Below are 24,157 nucleotides of genomic sequence, written 5' to 3'. Positions count from 1 at the left end.
TGAACAAAAGTTAATCAGTCCCGCATCATTCTGGAGTGACGAAGGGTCATCGACCTGAAACGTTAACTCTGTTTCTTTCTCCATGGACACTGCCTGGCCTGCTGAGTTTTTCCAGCGTTTTCTGTTGTTATTTCGGATTTCAGCCGCAGTATTTTGCTACTGCATTTGACGAACAATGACTATCCCTGTATAGAGCAATGTGAAACCCTAGCATGTCACCGGCTCTGTAGCGCAATGGATAGCGCATTGGACTTCTAGTTTAATGATTTCTGGGAAAGTCATTCAAAGGTTGTGGGTTCGAGTCCCACCAGAGTCGTTATTTAGCCAGGTTCCGGTAGTGAAATTTTGCAGCAAAGCCACAACTGGTTCATTCAAGCCCTTGAGAGAATGTGAATGGCCAATGAGATCGCCTGAATTGTGATTGAAGAACAGGCCAGCTTCAATCTGCGCACCTACTTGAAATATTTTATTCATTCCATTATACTTTTCTGAATTACTTTCCCTGCCGCCTCAGTCATTATTTCTTTCTTTACCATTTTCTGCTGGTGTTACAGGTTAGATCAGCAGTGGCCGTTCAAGGAAGCCTGCGAAATCTATCAGGGGAAAAGAGAGAAAAGAAATAGTTAGGAAGAGATAGAGAGATACATGCAAAGAAAATGACGGGTTTATGGTTCAAGTCCTGCGACTGTGCGGAGTTTCAGGTGGAGCTTGGGGGAGATTCCTCCCGTCTCCTGAAATCCACGAACTATTCCAAGACTTGAGCACAAAAATCTAGGCTGACAGTTCAGTGCAATACTGAGGGAGCGCTGCACTATCGGAGGTGCCGTCTTTTGGATGAGATGAAAAACCGAGGCCCTGTCTGGCCTCTCAGGTGGACAGGAAACACTATTTCGACAAAGAGCAAGGTAATTATCCCCGGTGTCCTGGCTAATGTTTATCCCTCAGTCAACATCATTAAACAGGATATCTGTTCATATCTGTTTGAAGGATCTTGCTGTGCGCAAATTGGTTGCTGCGTTTCCTTCATTACAACAGTGACTACACTTCAAAAGCATTTCATTGGCCGTAAAGCGGTTTTGGGACATCCTACATAAATGCAAGACCTTTTTCTTTCTATCTTCTATACCCGGAACCAATAGGCTTAGATGTCAAGCAGTGAAACTGTATTTGCAGAAAGGGTTGTGAGACTGTGGAATGCACTGGCCCAGAGCAGCAGATTTCAAACAGAGTATGAAAACCTGCAGCGTGTGGGAGGAAGGGGAGAGAGAGGCAAGAGAGCCTCATGTAAGTTCACATTGGAAACCACTGGCCCTGAATCAGCTTTAAATCCCCCACTGTATTTGAACACTTTTATTGTCATATTGATATATTGAAGCATTTGAGCAATACAGGAGATTTAACGCTGCCTCTGGTTAGATATATTTATGCCAACCGCTGTGTTTAGGCTCTGCCCTGAATGTTTATCTCTAACCTAGAATCAGTTTATAATCTGGAGACAAGTTTTCAGCAGCCGGTGAACAGGGAGCAGATGCGGAGGTTGATTCTTGCCACGACAGCTTCCCGTGCAAGAGCAGGAGATGTAGCACCTGCCCTTTGACCTCCTCCCTTCCCACCGTCCAGGGCCTGAAACATTCGCTCCAGCTGAAACAGCGAAGTCCTTGTACTTCTTTCAATGTAGTAAACTGTATTCGCTGCTCACACCGTGGGTCTCCTGTACATTCGGGTGACCAATCGCAGATTGGGTGATCACTTTTTGGAACACCTTCATCCAGACCACAAGCGTGACTCTGAGCTTCTGTCCTCGGCCTCCTACACTTTTCTAATAAAGCTCAATGGAAGCTCGAGGAACAGCACCTCATCTTTTCATCCGGACTCAATTTCAGCTCATCAATTTCAGTTCATCAATTTCAGTTCATATCCACTGTTCCCATTTTGTGGACAGCAGCTGTTGGTAATGACTCTGCTGTTGCCATTTACACCTCCTCTGGATCCATCTTTTGTTTCTTTGCTTCTCCCAATACCACCCCTATAGCCTTGCACCATCACCACTTTTGTCATTTAATCTTTCCTGCCTTCCAGCCTATCACAGTCCTTCCCCTTGTTCTTTCCTCCGCTCCCCCTTTGCCTGCCATTTTATTTGCTTAAAACCGGTTACATTTCTAACTTGTTCCAGTTCTGATGAAAGCTCATCGATCTGCAATGATAACTCTGTGTCTCTCTCCACAGATGCTGCCTGTCCTGCTGAGTGTTTCCAACATTTTCTACTTTTATTGCAATATTCCTGCTGTTTATATTCATTATCCTGCAGCGTACTCGTACTGTTCTCAACACCTTCTATTACAGTTAAATATCAGAGGTGTAACATTATTTTAATGACTGATGCGATTCTTTTAGACATGTGGTCACACGACAAATTGAATATCACAAAACCAGCGCAATAATGATTGCGGAGGTGAAACACATGGTGCAGGGTCAGTGATTGGAGAATTTGCAGTCATGCAGATCTAAATGTATCGACTGGATTCTTGCACCAATGACTATTGGTACGAATGGGACATGTGACCCCCATCTCTGGTGGGTCTGTCCTGCCGGTGGGACAGGACATACCCAGGGATGGTGATGGAGAAGTCTGGGACGTTGGCTGAAAGGTGTGATTCTTTGAGAAGGGCTCCTTGAGTATGCCTATGTCAGGTTGTTACTTGACTACTCTGTGGGGCAGCTCTCACAAGCAAGTGAGCAGGACTTGGCCGGGTCATTTGGGTAAGGTTTTAGACCACACCAAGAGCACTGTGAGCAGTTCTGAGATACCACACTTCAGTAACCATATGTAGGATAGGGTGTACCTTTAGGTTTTAGTAAACATTATTAAGAAGTTTAATATGTGAAGTTGAATGTTAAAAGCCTACATGCCTGTATAACATGACGACTGGCTGAGAGAAAAGCAGGATGGGAAATTATGCCAACCTGACTGAAACTGCTGTGTTTTCAATTACTGAAGTAACGGGATGTAGTGCTAAGTTTATGGAGGCTGGTGGGGAAGAGGATTTCAGTAATATTATGCTTAAACAAACAAGAACTAGAGAAAGAGATAGAAGTTGATGATATCCTTCATTGGTACAGCTATAGGATGGACAGACTGTTTAGAAAACATTTTAAGAAATGTTCTGTGAAAAGTGAAGGGTACTTTTTTGTGCACAGAAAGAGACCTAGTGGGATTAACAAGGTCATACGATGGCAAACGAGGGAAGCAATACTTTTATCAGGTGTCAGAGGGTTAATTACTACCCCGTAGGCAAAACGAGATGAAAAAGGGTATAAAGATACAGGTTTTGAACACAGAAAGTAGCGCGCACCGCGTAATCGGAGATTGGTAGCAGCTTCATTCAACAGAACACAGCAAGAACCCAAAGAAGCGCGCTTCAGTCAACAGAATACAGCAAGATACATCAGGAGACTGCGCCACAGTCACTCGGAAGGAACACCAGGGTTCAACGAACAGACTGTGACTATCATCTTCTTAAGTATTACTTCTTTCTACTGGAAGTTTAATGCTTAATAATCCTGTTTTATTATACACAATGGCCCTGAAATTAGGATTGGGGGCTTGCCGCGTGTGCAAGCCCCCGATCTGCACTCACCCTGAGCACCGACATCTGAAGCCCGGGACTGCTTGCATTTCCTGTCACAGGCCCGGTTCAGCTGTCGGCACGATGTGATTACCTGATCCAGCGGCGTAGTTAGTGCGATGTGCCGGCTGGGATCAGGTGAGCACCGTGCAGCCAATCAGGGGAGGGGAAACTCATTCATGAGTTGACAGGAAGAGCTGTCAAACTCATGAAAAGTATGGGCTGCCAAAACACTACTTTAACTTTAAATAAAATTTTAAAAAACATCCCACTGATTATAATAACTATAAATAAGTTTTTTAAAATGTTTTAAACAATTAATCAATTTTTTGAAAAAAATAAATTTTTAAGAAATAGGGTCTAAAACTGAACTTACCATCCTGTAAATCCTTTAAAAATAACAAACCTGTGGAAAAAAATTTCTACATTGTACTAAAAGACCACTTACCTGAAAAACTAATACTTACGTCTTGTTTTTCCAGGCGTAAAGACCGGAGGCCTTTACACGCGCGCAATTCTGGAAAAAAAAAGGAATTTTACTGCGCACGCACTGCCTGTGCAGTCGCGCGCGTTCTGCCTCTGAACCCCTTCGTTCAGAGGACAGGAAATGCCGGTTTTCCCCGCATGCGCTGTGCATGCTGAAAACCGGCATTTCCTCCAGCCAGACGCGTGAGTACCCCGGCCGTACTCACGCGTTTGGAACGGAATTACTGGGCCTTTATACCTGTACCCAGAGTGGTTTGTGCAGTCACGGACAAATTATTATAAGAGCTTTTGAAAGCTACACATATATTGGCCTTGGAGGGAGCGCAGTGTAGGTTTACCAGAATGAAAACCGGACTGCAAGGGTTAATTTAGGAGGAGAGATTACATGAATTACGGTTGTATTCCAGATAATTTAACGGTTAAGGCTAGATTTGATCGAAGTTTTCAAGATATTAAGGGGAACAGATAGTATAGATAGAGAGAAACTATTTCCACTGCTTGGGCAGTCTAGGACTAGGGGGTATATTCTAAAAATTAGAGCCAGGTCTTTCAGGAGTGAAATTAGGAAACACTTCTACACACAATGGGTGGTAGAAGTTTGGAACTCTCTTCCACAAACGACAATTGATGCTGGATCAAATGTTAATTTTACATCTGAGATTGATAGATGTTTGTTCACCAATGGTATTAAGGGATATGGGCCAAAGGCGGGTATATGGAGTTAGGTCGCAGATCAGCCATGCTCCCATTGAATGGTGGAACAGGCTGGAGGGGCTAAATGGCCCACTCCTGTTCCTATGTTAATATGTTGTATAAAGTTCTGCTTAGACCATATCTGGAGTACTGCGTCCAGTTCTGGGTACCGCACCTCAGGAATTATATATTGGCCTTGGAGTGGGTGCAACGCAGATTGACCAGAATGATACCGGGGCTAAACAGGTTAGATTATCAAGAGCAGTTGCACAGACTAGGCTTGTGTTCCGTTGGGTATAGAAGATAAAGATGTGATATAATTAAGATAGTTAGGTTACTGTCCGTTCCGCTCTGTAACACACTGACCTGTTACCTGTTTCCAGATATTGTCGCTCATTTTCACCATTGGATGTGCTGCAATCCGCTGATAACAGACGTTTAAACCGAGCAAGATTTCAGCCCTGGCGGTGAATGCTGCTCCTGACGGATTTCCCGGTCTCCAGGCGCTGGCGGGGATTGGAAAGCTCTTGTGTCACACTAAGTAAAGCTAGAAGTCATCAATATAAGATAGTCACTAATAAACCCAGTAGGGAGTTCAGGAGATAGTTATTTATTCAAAGTACGTGCTACCATAAGGAATAGTTGAGGTAAATAGCATTGAAGCATTTCAGGGGGAGTTAGGTAAGTACATGAGGGAGACAGCAATAGAAGGATATGCTGAAAGTTAGATGATGTGGGCTGGGAGTAGGTTCGTGTGCAGCATAAACGCCGGCAGAGACCACTTGTGCCGAATGGCCTTTTCCTGTGCTGTACATTCGAAGTAAAGTGTCTGAAAGATTCATAGATCCACACCTGCTTTAGGCTCCAGATTTTAATGCAATTATTTTCACGAAGCCTCTTAATAGCCTCGCATCCTTGTCTCTCGCCACCTCTGGCGGATGGTCAAACTCCCCGCAGAAACATTCTGCCCGAGCCGTCATCGTGGGATTCTTTCATTTTGCGGTTTTGAAACAGGACAGAGACACAAATCTGTTTCCTTCTTTGACCCTGTGATTCGCTATTCTGCGGGTATGAGAGAGAGAGAGACAGAGAGAGGGAGCGATAGGGACAAACAGAGAGACAGAGAGAGGGAAGGAGGAAAAGGGAGAGACAGAGAGAGAGGGAGAGCGAGAGGGACAGACCGGGAGAGTCTATTTAATTGTTTAATTGTTTAACAATCTATTTAATTGTTATCCCCAGCAGTTTGTAAAGATGATCAATGGAAGGACGTGTATTTTATCGCTTTTCCCAACTTCAGAATGACCCAAAGCGCTTTACCGCCAATTGTGTTAGAACTTGGTGTTCCCGCCCTGGACTTGGGAAACTACAGCCAATTCGCAACAGCTTCTTCCTCTCTTTCCCCCCCTCTCTCTCTCTCAATCTCTCTCTATTTCTCTTTCTCTATTTCTCCCTCCCTCTCTCTCGCTCTCTCTCTATTCCTCTCTCTCTATTTCTCTCTCCCTCTCTCTCGCTGTCTTTGTCTGTTTGTTTCTCTCTCTTTCTCTGTCTGAATCTCTATCTCTATCAGACGGTGTCCCTCCTTCTTTATAACTGAACAGCGACATGCAATCGCAGCCTGTCCTGGGGTGAGTTACTATGGGGAATCACTGGGACCACAAGCTCCCTGTAAGGTCTCCTCCTTAGATGGGAAGCCTGGAGAGAGAGGCAGACGCGTGCAATGTTGAAGCGGTGAATAATGGCACCTTCATTCGTAGTTATTTCTAACATCTTATGATGTTCTATTTGAGGTGCTGTGCACTCCAATGACTCGCTATCTCTGCACCTGTTTCTTCGTTTCTCCCTCTCTGTGTAACTCTCTGTCTGTTCCTCCTTCTCTGTCTCTCTCTCTGTCCTTATTTCTGCCTCGTATTCTGTTTCTCTCCCTGATGTCTTGCTCTCTCTCTGTCACTATCTTTCTATCAGACTCAGATTCATTCCCTGTCTGTGTGTCTGTCTCTCCATCTCTGTTTCTCTATCTATCCAGCTCTGCGTGCGTGTGCAGCTGTGTTTGGATTTGTGTGTGTGGATCTCTGTACACATGAACAGGAGTAGACCATTCAGCCCCTCGAATATATTCCGCCATTCAATTCGGTCATGGCTGATCTGTATCTTAACTCCATTGTTGCCGTAACCTTTAATAACCTTGCCTAACAACAATCTATCGATTTTAGTTTTGAAATTTCTCTGCTTTTGCTTCTCACTCTGTCTATTTGAATTGCTCCGCAGGTCAGGAAGTTTTTGCAGGGAGAGGTTTTAAATGCTCAGACTGGAAGGAAGTTTAGAGTGGTGCTCCTCAGGGGTCGAAAGTAGGACCGCTGCTCTTTTTGATGAAGATGAATGAACTTGGGTATAGAGAGCATAATTTAAAATTTTGCAAATAATACGAAAGACGGTAATGTAGTAAACAGTGAAGACGATAGTAACAGACTACAGGAGGACATATTCAATCTGGTTAAATGGGCAGACACGTGACAGATGAAATTTAACGCAGAGAAGTGTGAAGTGATATATTTTGGTAGGAAGAATGAGGAGAGGCAAAATGAATTAAATGGTACAAATTTAACGTGAACAATTATTGACGTTAATCGGCTCCCTCTGGAGATCACTGGCCATGAAACTGGTCAGAAAGCTCTCCCCTGCATTTTATTAACCGCCTCTAAATGGCACAATCTGAAAGTGGACGCAAGAACAGGGAGACATTGGGTGTGCGTACACAGATCTGTGAAGCGGTCAGGACACGTTTAGAAGGCTGTTAAAAAGCACGTGGTATCCTTGGCTTTATTAATAGAGTTCAAAAGCAAGGAAGTTATGCTAAAACTTTAAAAACACTGGTCAGGCCTCATAAGGAGTATTGTCTTCAATTCTGGGCACCACGCTTTAGGAAGAAAGTCAAGGCCTTGGAGAGAGTGCAGAATAGATTTACTAGAATGGTACCAGGGGTGAGGGACTTCATTTATGTGAAGAGACTGGAGAAGCTGGGATTTTTCTCTTTAGAGCAGAGACTGCCAAGAGGAGATGTGATAGTAATATTGAAAATTATGAACGATTTTGATAGAGTTCATCAGGAGAAAAGTTTTAAAAATGTCACATTGAAGGTGATGAAACTTCTCCAGGCACGGACGGGGGTCGCACCCATGAATCTTCGGTTTACGAGACCGACGCCTTACCACTTGGCCACCGCGCCATCAGTAGTCTTTAGTTTCGCGCCTCCTGGGTAGCGACTTCTGAATCGTTTCAATTAGGTTGAAATAGCACAGCTACAAATGCACAAAAATAAAGCGGGACAGTGGAGCGGGCAACTGTTCCGCCTCATTCGCATGAATACTTTCATAAAACCTTTCACAGAAACATTGAATCATACATCACAGAAGGAGGCCATTTGGCCCATCGTGCTCTTGAAAGCGCTATCCAATTAGTCCCAGCTCTTTCCCAACATACCCTGCAAACATTTCCTCTTCAAGCATTTATACATTTCCCTTTTCAAAATAACTATTGAATCTGCTTCCACCACCCTTTCAGGCAGAGCATTACAGATCATAACAACTCGCAACGTAAAACAATATCTCCCCATCTCCCCTCTGGTTCTTTTGCCAATGAGGAAATTGTGAGGGTGTCGGTTAGTTCCTTCAGTAACCCCTAGAATGCACCTTCACTGGTTGGTTTCCCGTTGTTAATTGTTACTTGTTTCTCCTGTTTATTACTTAACTGCCTTTCATCTGGTTTATTGGTTTCACCTGTTTTTGCTTGTATTTAAGTTCTGTGGTTTCTTCCCTCTGTGCTCAGTCCTGACAAGGGAGTCAGTCTTGACAAGTTGCTCTGTCTTGACTAGGTGCTCAGTCTCGACAAGCCTGTTGCCCTGTGGTAGCTTGCCTTGACAAGCCGGTTGACTTAGTAGTTGCTTGTCTTGAGCGCCTATGTCTATAACTGTTTATCTGTGTTATGTTTTGCTTGTATTTGTGATCTGTGGTTTTTCCCTTTGTTCTCGGTCTTGACAAGGTGCTGACAAGTTGCTCAGTCTTGATAAGGTGCTCAGTTTTGGACAAGCCGGTTGCCCTGTGGTAGCTTGTCTTGAGCTCAGTTTGGACAAGCCAGTTGCCTCATGGTAGCTTGTGTTGAGTTCCTATCTTGACTAGCCATTTACCTATGTGGTAGCTTGTCTTGAGCTCCTATGTTTTGTAACTGTTTACCTGCGTGATTCTAGTAAAGTACTGTTACTTAAGACTGCATATCTGCTTCTCGCCTTGTCTGTCTGCACTTGGGTCCAGAACCAGCCTCGCCCGGACAGCACGGCCCCATGTCTACATGGCCCCGTGACAGCAGCCCTGACAGAAATATTGGATAGGCGGAGTTGATTTTTTGGAACGGAGGTGGCTGATGGGAGACTTAATTGAGGGTTGAAAGTTATGAGGGGCCGAGATAGAGTGGATAGGAAGGACCTATTTCTCATAGCAGAAGGATCAATAACCAGGGGCATGGATTAAAGTAATTGGTAGAAGCATAATCTGTGGCACCATGATCGTATAGTGGTCAGTACTCTGCGTTGTGTTTGCAGCAACCTCGGTTGGAATCCGAGTCATGGCACAACTTGCTTTACATCTTCTGTCCCTTACGGCACCTGCTAATAAAACTCAGAGAATCATCATTATTTATTAAAAGGAGAAATCTGTCTTGTTTGTGGTGAAACCTATTTATTCCTTCAAAACCCCACACTCTCATATACCTGCGCTTTATTCTCCATAATTCACACTCGCCTCTTCCAGCTGTTTCTTCCTTCCACAACCATTAGCCCTTCTTCACTTTCCTCCTTTCATTTCATTGTCACTTTCCTGTGGTTTTCCCTTAATCTGACATTCACTTTTACCTACTTAGTGTCAGCTGTGGCTCAATGGGAAGCACACTGGCCTCTGAGGCAGGAGGCCGTGGGTTCAGATTAATCCTACAGGGACTAGAGTATATTAATCCAGGCTGCCCCTCCCGTGCAGTACTGAGCGAGTGCTGCACTGTCGGAGGTGCCGTATTTTGGATGTGACGTTAAATCGAGGCCCCACCTGCTCTCTCAGGTGGATGTAAAAGATCCCATGGCACTATTTCGAAGTAAGAGCAGCGGAGTTATTCCCGGTGTCCTGTCCAATATTTATCCCTCAATCAACATAACAAAAACAGATTATCTGGTCATTATCACAATGCTGTTTGTGGGAGCTTGCTGTGCTCAATATGGCTGCGGCGTTTCCCACATTGCAACAGTGACTACACTCCAAAAGTACTTCATTGGCTGTAAAGCACTTTGAGACGTCCGGTGGTCGTGAAAGGCGCTATATAAATGTAAGTCTTTCCTTTACTTACGACGTTAAATTTTCTCTGCTGCCACCGCTGTTCCTGAGGGCGCATGTCCCATTCGCACCAATGCACATTAGTACCTTGAAACTAGTCGACACATTTAAATCTGTGGGACTGCTCGACAGACAAGCACTGCGAAAGCGGGGCCTTTGTTAACAGGGAAATCGATAGGGACCCGATTGTTCACGAAATTTCATTGGGGAATCTTGTGATAGAGTGCCTGTTAACTGAAGAACTGGGTTTTTTTTCATGCTGGTTGGCGCTTTTCCCAAAACTGTTGAGGTGCATGTGTGACGGGCAGCGCTACCTCGCTGCGATCGAGGGGTTAAGTGTGAAATATTGGCCCGCTGGTGCGGTGCGGTGCAATAAGATCGAAAGCGTTCCGCCTTAATCTTAACAGGCCTGTTGAAGTGTGCGATTTCAACAAATAAAGGGTAAGTGAAAAGAGCGCTAGTGGGTGAAATCAGCGATTACAGGAGGTTGGCCACAATTGAAAGGTCTTTGAATGCCCGTGGCACGGGACGCTGTGTTCTTTATGAAGTGCGGGAGCAGAATAAAGTTAAACAGAAATAAAATGTACAGACTTGGTGCCAATCAGAAAACTGCGCTGGTCTAAGGTCGATAAAAAGTTTGAAATTAAATTCATTTTCAAAGGATAAAGTTAAAACTTTTTTTCCAGCTTTTCCCGTTAATCTTTCAAGTGGTGTAAAGCCCGTGTAGATAGGAGTTCGCGCTCAGCTTCTCCCATCGATGCGAAAATGAAACAGGAGGAGGCGAGGATTGCCCCGAACAGCAGAGCTGGGCACTGACTCTGTTTATATTGCTGCAGGAGATGTTCTCTTCCTCTAAAGATTCCCCTCACCATTAAAACGCTTGTTATATCTCACAGCCTTTAAATGGACGGTTTTATAACATGTTGGAGAGGTTTCAATCAAACAGCTTTTAATAACTCTGCAAAAAGACGAGGTTAGGACTGGAACTGATAAGATATCGATCATAGAGTTAACATCAGAATCAGGCTCATTGTCCAGTGAGGCAGGAAACTGCGAACAAGTTGGAAGGGAATGTAAGATTGAGGGACGGAAGGGAGGAAGGAGATCTCGATTCGATATTCATTCCATTACAGCTGGGTGGAATATTAGTTTGAGAAAGTGGGAGAATTTTTACCAAACAGGGAGAGAAAAGATTGTCTAACTTGGGGACTGTAACATTTCCAGGCCACGTATCTCCCAACTAGATTAGCAATCCCTCGCCTTAACCTCTAACTAACCACGATCTACCTTTATTATCCAAAAGGAATCATCCAAAAATCCCTTATATTTCAGTATTTCTGTTTCCAAACGGTAGAAACAACTTTTAATAAAGTCCCTTTACCGCATGTCCTGTCCGTGCTTCCAGGTTGACAATGTGGAAAATGTGGAGCAGGCTTCTGGAAACAAACGGATTCACATATTTTACCTCACAGTTTCGGCACATCTGTGACTGAATTCCCGTTTTTATTCATAAAATTGCCGTTTTCTTGCGATATACTGAACACAGGTCTGCACTGATTTTCTGGCAGTTGTTATTTGAAGACTTGTGGAATGTCTCCAGGCCGAGGAAACTGGTTCTATTAAAAAGTCTCTCATTAATTGATATACATTCCCTAAGCGAGAATCACAGCCCTAGACCAAAGAGCCGCTGACCCTGCTCTGAGTGTTTAATCTCGGCAATGACGATTTCACTGATTTGGAGATATGTAATTTGCTACGAATTCATAAAATTGAAAAGAGCCGCAGCGATCATCATTACAATAAACTAAACCCTCCGATATTTTAGAGGAGTGTAAGGTGTTGAGAACAGTATCGAAAATTGTGCAGGATAATGAAAATAAACAGCAGGGATATTGTGTTCTGCTCCCACATGACACAGATCAGCCTCAACCTCTGCTCCCTGCCCGCCGGCTGCTGAGACCTTGCCTCTAGATTATAAGCAGATTCTAGGTTGGAGATAAGTATTCAGGGTAGAGCCTAAACACAGCGGGTGGGTCCAAATATATAAAGCAGTTATTTTAGACCAGCGACCTCGTTACAAATTATATATTGCTCAAAGGCATCAATGTATGAACATGACATTAAATGTGTTTAAATATAGTGGGGGGATTTAAAGCAGATTCGGGGCCAGTGGCTTCCAACGTGATCTTACCTGTATCTCTCTTGCCTCTCTCTCCCCTTCCTCCCACAACCTGCCGGTGTTTATACCTTGTTTTAAATCTGCTGCTCTGGGCCAGTGCATTCCACAGTCTCACAACCCTTTCTACAAATACCCTTTCACTGCTTGACTTCTCTGTTTGTTAGTTATGAATCACCTTGAGGTGCAATGGTGGCGTTTGTGACGTCAAATTAAAAGGCGGCCGATTGGAAACACGTTGGGGTCAACGTTTCTTTTTGCACAGAATTGAACCTAAATCATTCAAGATGGAATATTGTATTTGCTGCATCACAACAAACAAAATCTTGTTATGAATGTTAGCTCATTAGTTCCCCAGTGTCAGAGGAAGAATTTTCTGATCTCCTCATTTATTTAATGTAAGACACAAACACAGGTATTCATTAAGAATCAACTCACAGATTGACACTGAGATAAACGCAGTGAGAGATACAGACAGCATCGGGACACAAGGCGGACAAGAGAGATGGTTAAATGCAAAACGGCCTCAGACTCCAGCAGTCAGTGACCGGTAGCTGATAGATATCAGTGAGTGGAGACGACCGACGAGGCCTAATTTGGCTCCGTGGCTTAGCTGGTCAAAGCGCCTGTCCAGTAAACAGGAGATCCTGGGTTTGACTCCCAGCGGGGCCTTTTTCTTCTTCTTTATCAATCTCCAGGGGTGAGTTTATTCTCGTGTGAAAGGGCTACAATCCACTTAAATGTGACTGCGGCTGCATCAGTTCCCACCCTGGATAAAGGCTCCAGTCGCTATGGGACGTGGGTCGAATTCCACCGCTGTCATAATTTCTGGCAGTGCTGATTTTGGCCTTCCCCAAAAATCCATCTTTTCTAAGCAGTGCCGTGCATTACTTTGCTGTGGAAAGAGCAGAAGAACAGCAGTTGTTGTGTGGCGCCGTGATCATACAGTGGTCAGTACTCTGTGTTGTACCCGCAGCAACCTCGTTTGGAATCCAAGTCACGGTATAACTCGCTTTATATATTTTGTTCTCTGTGGCACCTGCTGATAGAACGCAACAAGAAATCAATCATTACTACATGAAACAAATATTATTTGTTGGCGGTGAAAACCTATTTACTCCTTCAAAACCCCGCGCTCTCACATGCCTGAGTTTGATGCTCCATATTTCAAACCCACCTCTTCTCCCAGCTTTCTTTTCCTTCCACAATCAATAGCCCTCCTTTTCTTTCCTCCTTCTATTTCTTTACCACTTTCCTGAGGTAGTACCTTAACCTAACATTCACTTTCAACTACTTAACTTCAGCAAACTTAAGTTTGCTCTGCGACAATCGTTGTTCCTGGGGGGACATGTCCCATTTGCACCAATCTCAATTGTTGCTTTGAAACCAGTCGATACATTCAAACCTGCAGAACCGCTCGACAGACAGGCATTGCGAAAGCAGGGCCGGCCTTCAGAAGCAAAATAGCCGGATTGCACACGGAATTTCCTTGGCCTAATGGATAAAGCGTCTGATTTCGCTGCTAATCATAATCGGGATTGTTGTCAGTCACGGATCATTCTGTGCCTATTTAAAATGGGTGAGCTCACAGTCCCGGATCATTCTGTGTGTTAGTCTTTTTTAAGGGAATGCGATTTCAGCTGCGATGACCGTGTCCGTTCTATCTCCCACACTTCTGCCCTCACCCCTGACCCTCCCTCCCGGAACCATCATAGGGTTCCCCTTGTCCTCACCTTTCACCCCACCAGCCTCCACATTTAACGGATCATCCTCCGCCATTTCCGCGACCTCCAAAATGATCCCACCACCAAATGCATCTTCCCCTCCCCTCCCCTTTCAGCATTCCGTAGGGACTGCTCCCTCCGAGACACCCTAGTCCACTCCTCTATCACCCCCAACAGACCTTCCCCTTCGCCTGGCACCTTCCCGTGCAAGCGCAGGAGATGTAACACCTGCCCCTATACCTACCCCCTTCCCACTGTCCAGGGCCCCAAACACCCTTTCCAGGTGAAACAGCGATTTAATTGTACTTCTTGCAATCTAGTATACTGTATTCGCTGATCATGATGCGGTCTCCTCTACATTGGGGAGACCAAACGCAGATTGGGTGACCGCTTTGCAGAACATCTCCATTCAGTCCATAAGGGTGACCCCGTGCTTCCGGTCGCCTGTCATTTTAATTCACCGCTCCATTCCCACTCGGACCTCACCGTCCTTGGCCTCTTGCATTGTTCCACAGAAGCTCAACGTAAACTCGAGGAACAGCACCTCATCATCCGATTAGGCACTTTGCAGCCTTCCGGATTCAATATCGAGTTCAACAATTTCAGATCATAACCTCGGCCCCTATTAACATTTTTACTTATATTTTTTTCCACACCTTTGTTTTGGGTTTTCCCTTCCCCCCCTTTCCCTTTTTTCTCTCTCCCACATGGCAGCTGTCTCTCATCCTGCCAATACACTTCACACCTAATCTGAGCCGTCTTTTGTCTCCACTGTCCTATTACCATCTCGTCTGGTTTTGAATACCTCTTAATGTCTCTCTACTCCTTTTGTTCTATCGCAGCCCTGCCTTCGATCTATTTGATTTCCTTTCCAGTTTTAAAAAAGGGTTCACCCGAAACGTCGACTCTAATTTCTCTCCACAGATGTTGCCAGGCCTGCAGAGTTTTTCCAGCATTTTCTGTTGTTATTTCGGATTTCCAGCATCTGCAGTATGTTTCTATCGTACGAGTTGTTAAGCTGTTGTGTTCGAAGTTGCATTGGGTTTCCCTGCGCAGGTGCGAACCCAGCTCGCTTAATTCGAAATATATCAATCTTTTCCTAAATCCACTCCTTTATATGAGGTGTTGCGCTGGATTTGCTCACAATCCTCCCCACAGCTTCTTGACGACAGCAAACTTTTTCTTCTCTGTTCTGAATTTGACATCAAACCGATCATTTTTGACAGTCCCTCACCTGAATTAACGGACGGCCTTTTGCTTACAGAGCTGATTGTACATTTTCAACATTGTCGATCTGGGTGCACGGGCAGGACAAATGGTGACGCGGAATTTCTTGCAGATTAGTTCTGTTTGGATATAAAATGTAGTAAACGAAGTATTTGACGGCAGACGAGGTGGCCGAGTGGTTAAGGCGATGGACTGCTAATCCATTGTGCTCTGCATGCGTGGGTTCGAATCCCATCCTCGTCGTTTATGTTAAATGTTTGATTTTTGACATTCACCTTTAACGTCATGTCCAAATTCACCTTTTGCTCCCAAGCCTGATTAATTTAGCTTATGTCATGTCTCAAGTTACCAATATATACTTTAAAGGGAAAACATTTGTCGGTCTATGGAGAGTGGGACTTATTAGATAGCACTCTCAGAGACAGTTTACTTCAGTACCGTCAGAATCTGAGATTCCAGTACTTAATGAGTTTCACACTTATATGTCGGCGGCTCGTTGGTCTAGGGGTATAATTATCACTTTAGGCATATCACAGCTGAATTGTGATAAATCCCAGCTTCAAATTTTGGTCGAACCCCACTAGATTTTAGTTAAAACTCAGCTTCTTACAGCCAATCGACATTGTAGAAAACATAAATACTTTACTTAAAAACATGTGATTTTGCGTCGTTTTTACCCTATCTTTCTAAATCCCAGAGCTTCACAGGAGCAACTGAAAAGAAACCAACTGAGTAAAGTTAAAGTGTCCGTCTCTGTGTTTCATTGGACGTCTGACACCCGTGTTCGATTCTGGGCAATGCAGGATCATTACATTTTGCTTTCTGCACCCACGAGCTCGCCGGAATTGGGATAAACTTACATTCAGCGTCAATCTTCTTGAAACACCTACTGGCCGGAATATTAGACAGTGCTGCTTTGTCTAGCGCTGAAACGATGTGAGAAGCTGGCTTTTGAAATGGTCCCACGGGTGCCGAATTCAAAACACCATGCAAACCCACCACAAACACTAAAATATTACCGCAGCTTCGGGCTCTAACCGCCTTTAACAAAATCCTTCCTCCCAATCCTTCTCCTTTCTTGCTCGGGTCTCAGCGTCTCCCTCCTTGTGGAAGCTCGGAGCTGTTTCCCTGAGGTTTGGAATGGATTTACCTTCCTTAACTCAAATTATTACTCTTTTCCTTGAAAACAGAATGACGGAAAGTTTGATACAAATGTCTTTTTTGTACTGTGTTTCATGAAACTTCTTTAATTTAAAATGTTAACCGAAGTACTTTAGTCTGAATTCCAGCATCCGCAGTAGTTTGCTGCTGTATTTTGGTAAGAAGCGCACACTTGCATTGGCCGGGAGTCGAAACCTTGTTTCCCACAATGCAGGCGCAAATTTTGCCCCTGAACCACCAACGCGTACCGAATTTCGCGCTTCAATTGTCCAGTCACATTCTTGTTTCTGATAATGCAAGGCTAAAAGATAATGCTAAATACTACAGAGTCTGGAAATGAAATTATTCAGAAAATGCTGTAAACACTCCGCAGGTCCGGGATCATCTGTGGAGACGGAAACACAGGGTTAATGTTTCAGGTCGAAGAGCTCTCCTCCGATCCAAGGTTTACACCAATCATTTCAAAAAAATGCTGGTAATTTTATTAAAATTGTTATTTCCATGCTCTGGTCAGCGTGATTTCCAGATGCAGTGTTATTTTGTTGCTTAATATCACAAATTACACAACAAAGCTGGGAGTCCATGCCAGAAACGTCTGTTTATAAACAGGCACTTTAACCAACTAACCCACGGAGCCAAAGCATTTTCCCTGGGTTACAGGAATTGCCGGTCCATTTGGTATCGCTTATCATTGATTCTCCATCTATGAGTTGTTTCTGAATCCGTGAGTTTGTGCTGCTTTGTGGGTGAGCGGCAGACTTAAGAGATGTCCTGCTCGTGTTGCCAGATTGACAATGTGGAAAATGTGGAGCAGGCTTTTGGATGCAAACGGATTTACATATTTACCTCACAGTTTCGGCGCATCTGGGACTGAATTCCCGCTTTTAATAATAAAATCGCGTGTTTCTTGTTATATACTAGGCACAGGCTCTGCACAGTATATTTGGGCAGTTATTATTTCAAGACTTCTGCAGTGTCGCCAAGCTGAAGCAATTGGTGATGTTTGACCAAAAAGCCAGAAGCTCGTCTGGGATCTCTCGCACTTCAGTCAGTGGAATTCCCTGAGGGAAAGTAAGTTGCAAATTTTGAAATTGTGCCCTGTACACCCAAGCCCAAGTCATTACTATATAGCGAGAAAATCAGTGGTCCTAGTCCCGACCTCTGGGGAACACAACTGTGTACCTTCCTCCAGTCTGAAATACAGCCAGTCACCACTACTCCCTGTTTCACTGTCACTTAGCCAATTCCGTATCCTTGCAGCCACTGACCCTTTTATTCCATGGTCTTTAACTTTGCTGGCAAGCCTATTATGTGGCACTTTGTCAAACGGCTATTTGGAAGTCCATGTACAGCACGTCAACCTCATTGCCCTCATCAACACTCTCTGTTACCTCATCAAAAACTACGTAGAAACTTACAGTGCATAAGGAAACCATGTGGTCGGCCGTGCTTGTGCTGGTTATATTGTGCCACATCCCACGTTTTGTGCGTAACACCATCAGTAAATATTTTCTTAATTTAGTAAAAGTTAACGTGTTGATTAAGGGATTGCGTTCCATCAGCAGGTGCCGCAGAGAACAGGAGATATAAATCAAGCTGTGCCATGATTCGGATTGAGAACCGAGGTTGCTGCGGCCTAAACGGAGAGTACTAACCAATATACGATCACGGCGACACACATTAGTTGTTGCAATTCTGTTCTGACCACAGTAAAGTCACACACGGCACTGCTTAGAAACGGTGGATTTTCGGTAAAGAGGCTAAAATAATGTGATTTCTGAATCCGTGAGTTTGTGCTGCTTTGTGGGTGAGCGGCAGGCTTGAAGATATGTCCTACCCGCGCTCCCAGATTGACAATGTGGAAAATGTGGAGCAGGCTTCTGCAAATAAATGGATTTACATTTTTACCTCACAGTTTCGGCACACCTGGGACTGAATTCCCGTTTTTAATAATAAAATCGTGGGTTTCTGGATATACACTGGACACAGGCTCTGCACAGTATTTGTGGCAATTTGTATTTTAAGTTTTCTGCAATATCGCCAAGCCGAGGGTATTTTGGATTTTGACTAAAAAGCGAGGGGCTCATCCGGGATTTGAAACTTCGCCTCTCGCATTTAATACAGCGAAATTTTCTGCGTGAGAATCGTACCCGTAGATACCATCTCTCTCCCTGTCTTTGTTTCTTAGTCTCGCTGTGTTTTACCCTGATGGACTTCTCAGATTTCCTTGAACGGCCGAGGCTGATCTAACCTGCAACAGTAAAGTGTAAAGAAAGAAATAATGACTAAGACGGCAGGGGAAGTAATTCTGAAAAGTTAACAATGGATTTTCAAGACGAATCTGGTGAAGTGGGGCTAGTATTGTTGAATTGAAATATTTCTTGTATCGCTTGATATCGTTGAACATTGTATTAGAAAGCGGTATTAGATGGACAGAAGCGGTCTGAAAGCTGTGCGTGGCAGCGAAATCTTACAGCTTCGTTTCCAGCGGCTCGTTGGTCTCGGGGTTTTGATTCTCACTTAAGTACACAAGAACATCAGAAATAGGAGCAGGAGTAGGCCATTTGGACCCTCGAGCTTGCTCCGCAATTCAATAAGATCATGGCTGATCTTCTACCTCATCTCCACTTTCCTGCACTATCCCCAGATCACTTGATTCCCTTAATATTCAAAAATCTATCGATCTCTGTCTTGAACAGATTCAAAGACTGAGCCTCCACAGCCCTCTGGGATAGAGAATTCCAAAGATTCACCACCCTCTGAGTGAAGACATTTCTCCTCATCTCAGTCCTAAATGGTCAACCCCTTGTTCTCCTGGACACAGGCTCTGCAGTTAAAGGATTTCATTGATTGGTATGGGAGAGGTTCCCTGGTTCAAATTATTTCTTTACAGAAGGCACGATTGACGTTTCTCCAGAGAATGTTTGAGCTCCAGAGGGCAGAATGCATAGGGTTTGTCGACACAACACACGTGGAATAAAGCAAATATTTTAAGGTGGTGAGCAGATTGAAGCTGACATTTTAATTATTCACAATTCAAGCGACCTCGCTGGCGATTCCCAATCCTTGAAGGACGTAAATGAACGAATTGTGGTTTTGCTGCAAACCTTCATCACCGAAATCGTACTGAACAGCGACTCTGGTGGGAATGGAACCCAAAAACTTTGAATGACCTTTTCAACCATTAACTAGAAGTGCAACGCGAAATACATTGCAGCTCAGGGAGCATCTGTGGAGAGAGAAACAAAGTTAACGTTTCAGGCCGATTACCCTCCGTCAGAGCTGGAAAAAGCTGGAGTTGTAACAGGTTTTTAACCAAGTGTCGGGGCAGGGAAAGGGGGAGGAGAGGAAAGAGCAAAAGGAAAGGTCTGTGATAGGATGGAAGGCAGGAGGGATAAGAGACAAAATGGATGATGGTGCTTAAAACACCTGTTACATGTCCCATTCGCCTATGACTCGGTAACCATGTGAGTTTTTCGGTCCGTACGAATCAGAAAGATGGCGGTTGATTAATGGCGATTACCACAAACTTTTTGCACAGATTAGTTAGTTTTGCATAATTAATAGAATAAGCAGTTTTCTAAATGTTAATGGAACCCATTAAGAGCATTTATAGATGACAGTTCTCTTCTGAGTTGTTCCTATCATTCTTTACAGAGCACCTTTTTCCGAAGTGCACCGGTTATCACTTCCGTATAAAGTACAACAGGTCCCCGGTTCAATCAGCTGTTGTAGGTACAGATCAATAAAATACATTAACAGCTGCGCGGTATTCTCCTTTTCTCTATACAGTTCTGTATGCAATCAAAATCTACAGAGACACCGACAGTGTGAGAGATCATTACAGAATCCTGCAGCTCTGCCTCGGTTAATAGCAACAGTTCGGAGCCGCATTTCAGACGCGGCAACAAACCCATGAGTTTGTTTGCTGTTCCCCAGCTCCCGCAGTGAGTGAGGCCGGGACAGCAGCGAATTTCAGGCCACCTGTCCGGCCCCGCTCTCTCAAAGCGCCCGCTGCCTGCGGAAAGAAGCGATTGCAGCCTCAGAGAGCATAAACTGCCCATCACCGCAAAACAAAATATCACTGAAGCAGAGGAGGGGAGAGATTTGCATCTGCAGCGTGTATGTGAGGATGGTCGAGCTTAATATCGATCGACTAATTGTTGTTGAAACGGCTGAAATTGAATCTTTCTCTGGCACTTGTTTCAGGTTTATGTATGAAAAGTTCCCTCGAGGTGAAATCGAAAAATTTGGAGATGCGGTGTAGTGGGACAAGTTAAAGGATCAGCACAGTTAATGTCGAGAACAAACTAAACAGTAGCTCAAGCTGATGAACATTGCATTGGTGAAAATGCTGGATGGAGATTTAGAGTAAGCGAAAGTGGGAAGGGCTGTACTGCAATTCTAACACTTCTCCAAGCACATTCCGGGCAAGTCATCGACAGTAAAAAGAGGGCTTGGAACGGGTATGGAACTGTGGGCACACGTGATAGAGCATTGGTAATGGGAATCACAGAAACCCCACAGTGCAGATAGATCACATTTCGGCCCATCGAGCCTGCACCGACGCATATCCCACCCGATCCCCGTAACCCCTACACCAACACATATCCCCGTAACCCCACGTATTTAATCCCCCTAACACTAAGGGTCAATTTTATCATAGCCAATCAACCTAACCCGCACATCTTTGGACTGTGGGAGGAAACCGGAGCACCCGGAAAAAACCCACGGAAACACGGGGAGAATGTGCGAACTCCACACAGACAGTCGCCCGAGGCCGGATTCGAACCCGGGTCCCTAGCGCTGTGAGACAGCCTTGAGCAGCAGCATTCCCTGTCAGCGCCCATATCCCGATTGCTTCTGCCGCCTGCTGCCAGTAATCTGCAACAAATCCATTTGCAGAGAGAGGGCGAAAAGAATCATCAGGGAAAGAGGCATGAACTCAAAATCCAAATTAGCGGGACACGATCAGAGGGACAGTTAATGTTCTGGGGTGAGAACTTCGGTCAGAGCTGCAAACAAATAGGTGTAAGAGAGAGATAATCTATTTCCTCAGTTGGGAGGGTCCAACACAATGGGGCATAACCGTAAAATTAGAGCTACCCCGTTCAGGGATGATGTAAGGAAGCGCTTCTTCACACAGAGGGTAGTGGGAATCTTGAACTCTCTTCCCGAAACAGCTACTCAGGCTGGGGATCAATTGACAATTTCAAAATGAAATCGATAGGTTTGTGTTCAGCGAGGATGTGGAGGTTTATTGAATCATCGCAGGTAGATGGAGTTTAGATACAGATCTGCCATGATCTAATTGAATAGCGGCGCAGGCTCGAGGGCCTGAATGGCCTCCTCCTGTTTCTATGTTCCTATGACAGTAACAGGACAGAAACATCAACAGCTGCAAACATACGTCGCCTTTTATTCATATTTAACAGCAAAAATATCCGTGCCGTGCGCAACTATGCTGTGGTCAGAAAAAATACACGAAGCTGACGTGTGGCGCTGTGATCACATCATGGTTAGTGCCCTGCATTGTGGCCGCAGTAACCTCCGTTCAAATTTAAATCACGTCACAGCTCGCTTTGCATCTTCTGTCCTCTGCGGCACCTGCTAATGGAACAGACTGTAAAATCAAGCTTTACGACGTGAAAAATGATGTTTTGTTGGCGGTGAAAACCTATTTACTCCTTTTAAACCCGCGCCTGAGCTTGATGCTCCATAATTCAAACCCGCCTCTTCTCCCAGCTTTTTCTTCTTCCACAATCAGTAGCCATTCTTTACTTGCCTCCTTCCATTCCTTTGTCACTTGCCTGCGGTATTACCTTAATCTAACATTCACTTTCATGTGCTTGCGTGGTTAAGTTCTCTCTGCTACCACCGTGGTTCATGGGGGCACATGTCCCATTCGCACCAATGTACAACCAGTCGATATATTTAGACCTGTGTGACCGCTTGACAGATAAGCGCTGCGAAAGCAGGACCGGACTTTAGAACGACAGCGGCCGGATTGTTCACGAAATTTCCTTTGAGAATCTTGCGATATCTTGTTAACTGCAGAACTGGGTTTTGTTTTGATGCTGGCTGGCGCTTTTCCCAAAACTTTTGCAGTGCGTGAGCGACGGGCAGCGCTACCTAGCTGCCAACGAGGGTTTAAATGTGAGCCATTGGCCCGCTGTTATGGTGCAGTTAGATTGGAAGTGTTCCGTCTTACTCTTAACAAGTCTTTTGAAGTGCGTGATTGAAATAAATAGAGGATAACTGGAAAGAGCGCCAGTGGGTGAAAGCAGCGATTACAGGAGGATGGCCATAATTGAAATGTTTTTGAATGCTCGTGGCACAGGACGCTGTGCTCTCTATGAAGAGCGGGAGCAGGGGTAAAGATTAACAGAAATAAAATGTACTGACTTGTTGCGAATCAGAAAACTGCACTGGTCTATGATCGATAAACGTTTGAAATTAAATTCATTTCCAAAGGATAAATTTAACCCTTTCTTCCAGCTCCCTCATCATTTGCTTTTTCTGTTAATCGTTCAAGCGGTGTAAGAACATAAGAAGATAAGAAATAGGAACAGGAGTAGGCCATTCGGCCCTTCGAGCCCAGCCTGCCATTCAATGAGTTCATGGCTGATTTCTGCCTCAACTCCATTCACCGGCCCTATCGGTATATCCCTTGATGCCCTCACTAGTCAGAAAACTATCGACTTCTGTTTTGAATATACCCAATGACAGAGCCTCCACAGGCCTCTGGGATAGAGAATTCCAAAAATTCACCACCCTCTGTGTGAAGAAATGTCTTCTCATCTTATTCCTAAGTGGCCTACCCTTTATACTGAGATTGTGGCCCCTGGTTCTAGACTCCCCAGCCTTGGGAAACATTCTCCCAGCATCCACCCTATAATAATATTGCTGGCTTCAATGAGATCCCCTCTCATTGTTCTGAATTCAAGAGAATATAGGCCTAGTTTACTCAATCTCCTCTCATAGGATGGTCCCGCCATCTGAGGAATCAATCTCGTGAATCTTCGATGCAGCCCCTCTATGGCAAGTATATGCTTCCATAGGAAAGGAGATCAAAATTGTACACAGTACTCCAGGTGTGGCCTCACCAATGCCCTATATATTTGGTGTAAGACTTCTTCACTCCTGTACTCAAATCTTCTTGTCATGAAGGCCCGCATACCAATTGCCTTCCTAATGACTTGCTGCACCTGCACATTCACTTTTAGTGACTGATATACAAGGACACCCAGGTCCCTTTAACCCTCTGCATTCCCCAATTGTTCACCATTTAGGAAGTACTCTGCCTTTCTGTTTTTTCTAACAAAGTGGATACCCTCACATGTATCCACATTATCTTCCATCTGCCATGTTCTAGCCCACTCACTGAGCCTGTCGAGATCCCCTTGAAGCCTCCTCACGTCCTTTTCACAACCGAGCCTGCCACTTAACTGTGTATCATCAGCAAATTTGGAAATGTTACATTTAGTCCCCTCATCCAAATCATTGATACAGATTGTGAATAGGTGGGGCCCAAGCACCGATCCTTGCGGTAGCCCACCAGTCAATGCCTGCCATCCTCAAAACGACTCGTTTATCCCTGCTCTTTGTTTTATGTCTGTTAACATGTGTAAAGCCCGTGTAGATTGGAGTTCGCTCTCAGCTATTCGCATCGAAGTGAAAATGAAACACGAGGAG

The 24,157-nt window shown here is 44.6% G+C and overlaps 4 non-coding genes across 4 annotated transcripts; 3 read left to right on the top strand and 1 right to left on the bottom strand.

Annotated features, from left to right (window-relative positions):
• Window positions 1-220: 220 nt before the first annotated feature.
• trnar-ucu (transfer RNA arginine (anticodon UCU)) lies at window positions 221-316 on the top strand. The gene is made up of 2 exons: window positions 221-257; window positions 281-316. It is a non-coding gene; the product is annotated as a tRNA-Arg (tRNA).
• A 7,639-nt stretch (window positions 317-7,955) lies between these two features.
• trnat-cgu (transfer RNA threonine (anticodon CGU)) lies at window positions 7,956-8,028 on the bottom strand. Its single transcript has one exon. It is a non-coding gene; the product is annotated as a tRNA-Thr (tRNA).
• Window positions 8,029-12,948: 4,920 nt separating this feature from the next.
• trnat-agu (transfer RNA threonine (anticodon AGU)) lies at window positions 12,949-13,022 on the top strand. The gene has a single exon. It is a non-coding gene; the product is annotated as a tRNA-Thr (tRNA).
• Window positions 13,023-15,462: 2,440 nt separating this feature from the next.
• On the top strand, window positions 15,463-15,544 carry trnas-gcu (transfer RNA serine (anticodon GCU)). The gene has a single exon. It is a non-coding gene; the product is annotated as a tRNA-Ser (tRNA).
• Window positions 15,545-24,157: the final 8,613 nt, after the last annotated feature.

The sequence above is a fragment of the Somniosus microcephalus genome, unplaced genomic scaffold, assembly GCF_052327205.1.
Source record: "Somniosus microcephalus isolate GS21.2 unplaced genomic scaffold, FLI_Smic_1.0 unresolved_chr1, whole genome shotgun sequence".
Lineage (NCBI taxonomy): Eukaryota > Metazoa > Chordata > Chondrichthyes > Squaliformes > Somniosidae > Somniosus > Somniosus microcephalus.
Note: the sequence above shows the minus strand (reverse complement) of the source record. Positions and strands in the feature narration are given on the sequence as shown.